Raw genomic sequence first — 5000 nt, 5'->3', positions numbered from 1 at the left:
GGCTTTAATGCTATCAGACTTCATATCTTGCATATATGTTCAAACTAGTCACTCAACAGAGTGAGCAGTATTAGTATTGAGCTCTGCTTGTGCAAAGCAGACCGCAGATTGATCCAAGAAATTGGTATCAAGCGGTTATAATACTATGCTGTTTAGTTGACTTGCAAACGTACCCAGCAATGGTTACTCCTGCTAGATGTGCTTGCACATTTTAGTGGAAGAAGATGGATTCTAAAGAGCTTTCTGCAGAATTATCTTAATGCACGACATAAATCTCGATACCTCGTTAAAGTTAGCATCCACTTGCTGGTTGTTAGCTGAGGATATCGTATTTATAGCTGCAAAAACAACTTGTTTAGCATTTTACTTTGCTAAAACATCAAGTTACCTGGTTGATCCTGCCAGTAGTCATATGCTTGTCTCAAAGATTAAGCCATGCATGTCTAAGTACATACTGTTTATAAAGTGAAACCGCGAATGGCTCATTAAATCAGTTACGGTTCCTCGGATATTCTTTTTTACATGGATAACTGTGGTAATTCTAGAGCTAATACATGAACAAGTGTTCCAACCTCAGCTTGCTGACGGAAGGATCGCATTTATTAGTACAAGACCAATGATTCTTATTCACCTAGAACCCTGTTCAGTGATTTCGGTCGCTGTCTAAGGACTAGCAGTGGGGATCTTAGCAACTTCGGTTGCATTTCTTGTGATGACTCTGAATAACTGAGCAAATCGTATGGCCTCTGAGCCGACGATGTATCCCTCAAGCAACTGCCTTATCAACTGTCGATGGTAGGTTATGCGCCTACCATGGTTGTAACGGGTAACGGGGAATTAGGGTTCGATTCCGGAGAGGGAGCCTGAGAAACGGCTACCACATCTAAGGAAGGCAGCAGGCGCGCAAATTACACAATCCCAGTACGGGGATGTAGTGACGAAAAATAACAATACGGGACTCTATTGAGGCCCCGTAATTGGAATGAGTACAATTTAAATCCTTTAACGAGGATCTATTGGAGGGCAAGTCTGGTGCCAGCAGCCGCGGTAATTCCAGCTCCAATAGCGTATATTAAAGTTGCTGCGGTTAAAAAGCTCGTAGTTGGATTTCAGTCGAACCTATGGGGTCCACTGATTAAAGGGTTAGATGGTGATGTTAGGTTTCTTGCTTGTGTCTACGGATGCTTGCTTGAACCTTCATTCCTCTTTCCTGGTGGTTACATTCATAGTGTTTAGACAGAAAATTGCTCGATATTTGCTATCAATGCTCTTTACCGAGTGTTGATTCAAGCGATCGAGACTTTTACCTTGAAAAAATCAGAGTGCTCAAAGCAGGCGTCCAAAACCTCGAAAGAGGTGCCTAAAAACGGTATGGTCAACCATCTATATGATGCGTACCACTACCTTAACTTGAATGATCTTGCATGGAATAATGGAATAGGACCTTGGTTCTATTTTGTTGGTCTTAAGAATCCAAGGTAATGATTAAGAGGGACAGACGGGGGCATTTGTATTGCGGCGCTAGAGGTGAAATTCTTGGACCGTCGCAAGACAAACTACAGCGAAAGCATTTGCCAAGAATGTTTTCATTAATCAAGAACGAAAGTTAGAGGTTCGAAGGCGATCAGATACCGCCCTAGTTCTAACCATAAACGATGCCAACCAGCGATCATTCTGAGTAACTAATTTCATGACTCGAATGGAAGCTTCCGGGAAACCAAAGTTTTTGGGTTCCGGGGGAAGTATGGTTGCAAAGCTGAAACTTAAAGGAATTGACGGAAGGGCACCACCAGGAGTGGAGCTTGCGGCTTAATTTGACTCAACACGGGAAAACTCACCCGGCCCGGACACTGAGAGGATTGACAGATTGAGAGCTCTTTCTTGATTCAGTGGGTGGTGGTGCATGGCCGTTCTTAGTTGGTGGAGTGATTTGTCTGGTTAATTCCGATAACGAACGAGACTCTAGCCTACTAAATAGACTTGCAGTTTACACTGCAGTACTCCCCCTTAGTCAACCTGTGGGTGGTAGTATCTCTTGATGGTTTCGGCTGTTGAGGGCTCTGCTGCTATTAGCCTACAGAATTGGCTAGGGTAAGGATGCTGTAGCACTGTAAGGACTTCTTAGAGGGACAAGCGGCGCTCGCAGCCGCACGAAACAGAGCAATAACAGGTCTGTGATGCCCTTAGATGTCCGGGGCCGCACGCGTGCTACACTGAAGTGGTCATCGTGCATACTGTTTCCTGCTCCGAAAGGAGTGGGTAACCGCTTGAACCCATTTCGTGATGGGGATTGGGCATTGTAATTATTGCCCATGAACGAGGAATTCCCAGTAAGCGTGAGTCATTAGCTTGCGTTGATTACGTCCCTGCCCTTTGTACACACCGCCCGTCGCTACTACCGATTGAATGATTTAGTGAGGACTTCGGACTGGTCAATCCAGACCATTGGGAAACTAGTGGTCGGATTGTGCTGGAAAGATGTTCAAACTTGATCATTTAGAGGAAGTAAAAGTCGTAACAAGGTTTCCGTAGGTGAACCTGCGGAAGGATCATTAACGTATTACCCTCTTATTATAAGAGAAATACAACCTTCAAACAATCAAACACTCTGCATAGTGATATTGTAGATGCTAATATGGTGAATGCAATTGAATTGTATTTGCATTAGAGTCGCAATTGTGAATGTTTATTGCAAACATTTAGCCATTGCAACATGATTCTAATTTGCATTACATTCGTTCATTCATACATCCATCTTTCATTATCCAATGCAACAAAGAGTGAGGGTTATCTAACGATAGCCATAATTTCTTTTGCAAAACAATTGTAGTTTATAATGAAAAGCCTGTCTTGCTACATACTTGGTACCTGATCAAGTCTTCAGCTTATGCTGACGGCAAGGTTTAAAGAAGGAAGTTTTACACTTCTTCGCCTAACTAAGTAAAGACAACTATGGTTTTTATAAACTGCATACAATTGTTTTCAAACCCTCTCAATGCAGATTTAGGATACTTATTAAAAGTCCCACGGTGGCAAAGATACATCTTCAAGCGGTGGATCACTCGAATTACCAATCGATGAAGAACGTAGCTAGCTACGATAATCGGTGCGAATTGCAGGACACGCCGAGCACTTGAGCTTCCAACGCACATTGCGGCTTTCGGGTCTTTTCCGAGGTCACATCTGTCTGAGAGTTGAGATGTAAAATAATCAACAAAACACTTGCATACTACCATATATGCATTGTTTTGAGAGGATTGTATATTTATATGCATGAATCTTGATGTTTTATTCCTTTTCTTAATTGCAATTCGTTGCAATTTAGTAAGGAGAATCTCAAATCTACTTGTTTCACATGATAAATTTTGTGTACAATGCATATTTCATCTCTGCAAGCAGTATATATGAATAGATACTAGCATGAGATTCTAAGGTTAGTCGCCTATCTGACGACGCTAAAGTCGTATTGCAGATAACTATGGTGATCAACTAACCTGTTAACTGATGAATCTTCTTGCACTTGTATAAATCGTACAAATAGTAGCTATTTCATTCTGTTAAAGCAGACCTAAGAAGTAATGCAAAGGCAAAATTTGTGCAAACATTAAAGTAGATTTACGTTGCTTGCTTGCAAACAACACAAATAAACATTAATCAACTTAATCAATATTTTTGATCTCAGATCAGGTGAGGTTACCCGCCGAATTTAAGCATATAATTCAGCGGAGGAAAAGAAATCAAATGAGATTCCCTGAGTAACGGCGAGTGAAAAGGGATGAGTCCGGCGCAAAGGTTTTCCATTGAAAGGTGGAAAGCGGTGCTGCGTAATGGCTAGAGTCACGATTATTTCAACTAAATCTGCAAGTCCCTCTGACAAGGGCCCTCTTCCCAGAGACGGTTCTAGGCCGGTGGCAGATCTTGGTTAATGGAATATCGATTACTGGCTTTAGTCGCGGATAGAGTCAGATTGCTTGAGAGTGCAATCCAAATTAGGAGGTAAACTCCTCCTAAGACTAAATACGATGGTAATATCGATAGCAAACAAGTACCGTGAGGGAAAGTTGCAAAGTACTTTGAAGAGAGAGTTCAAAAGGACGTGAAACCGCTTGTAGAGAAACGGATAGAACCACGAAGTGTAGCTGAGAGGAGAACTCAGCTCCTCTTGTGTATTGTTGCCTTTTTCTATTCAGTGCTAAGAATGCTTTACAGCGTTCCAAGATCAGTAGGTTAAGGGGTAACTTTTAGCCTGCCCTTGGATCTTGGTATTGATAGGAGGAGTGCAATATGTGCATGAGGAGTGCATTTTCTCAACTCTCGTGCTCAAACCACGACCAATGTGAAGGAGAGTGCAAAACTCTTGTTCAAGTGATAACAGCAAGGTGTACTAAACACACACCTAATCAGCATTTAGTTTTCACAGCTACTAATATTCCTTGCGTTGTTAGACTTAGCCTGTGAGCTAGTGTTGGCAACTGTTACCACAGTCACATTGGAGATGAATCTCTGCTTATGCAGGGTCAACAATGCTTGTCATCTGCTCTGACGAATCCGACTAGTCTTTCGTTGATGATGTCTGTTTCTTCACCTGGTGTTGAAACAACTCATGGATTGGCTGGCTTTTGGTGGTTTGTTGGTAAAAGTGGCAAGCTTACGTTAACCTAGTGATTCTGTGGTCAGTAGATCGGTACTCTATCCGACCCGTCTTGAAACACGGACCAAGGAGTCTAACATGTATGCAAGCTGATCAGTCTTGTTTAGGCTTGAAAGGCGAATTGAAAGAAATTGATATGATGTATGCTTGTAAGAGTATACCGCAATATCAGCCCGTGATATATCCACTTTACCGAGATTTTCGCGGAGCACTAGTATATATGTTAGTACCCGAAAGATGGTGAACTAAGCCCGGACAAGATGAAGCCAGAGGAAACTCTGGTGGAGGTCTGTAGCGATTCTGACGTGCAAATCGATCGTCAGATCCGGGTTTAGGGGCGAAAGACTAA

General features: G+C 42.3%; 3 non-coding genes across 3 annotated transcripts in view; all 3 read left to right on the top strand.

Moving 5' to 3' along the window:
• The first annotated feature begins 385 nt into the window (after positions 1–385).
• On the top strand, positions 386–2555 carry LOC149092686 (small subunit ribosomal RNA). Its single transcript, XR_016200668.1, has one exon. It is a non-coding gene; the product is annotated as a small subunit ribosomal RNA (ribosomal RNA).
• A 487-nt stretch (positions 2556–3042) lies between these two features.
• Positions 3043–3197, top strand: LOC149092685 (5.8S ribosomal RNA). Its single transcript, XR_016200671.1, has one exon. It is a non-coding gene; the product is annotated as a 5.8S ribosomal RNA (ribosomal RNA).
• A 476-nt stretch (positions 3198–3673) lies between these two features.
• The window catches only part of LOC149092684 (large subunit ribosomal RNA), a 4168-nt gene continuing 2841 nt past the window's right edge, over positions 3674–5000 (top strand). Inside the window, exon 1 of the ribosomal RNA XR_016200685.1 lies at positions 3674–5000. This exon is cut by the window's right edge and continues 2841 nt beyond it. This is a non-coding gene — a ribosomal RNA (large subunit ribosomal RNA).

This window comes from Tetranychus urticae, unplaced genomic scaffold (genome assembly GCF_039701765.1).
Source record: "Tetranychus urticae isolate SD_2017Ah unplaced genomic scaffold, NJAU_TeUrti_SD_1.0 Scaffold_6, whole genome shotgun sequence".
In the NCBI taxonomy this organism is placed as follows: domain Eukaryota; kingdom Metazoa; phylum Arthropoda; class Arachnida; order Trombidiformes; family Tetranychidae; genus Tetranychus; species Tetranychus urticae.
This window is presented reverse-complemented; position numbering and strand designations above follow the sequence as displayed.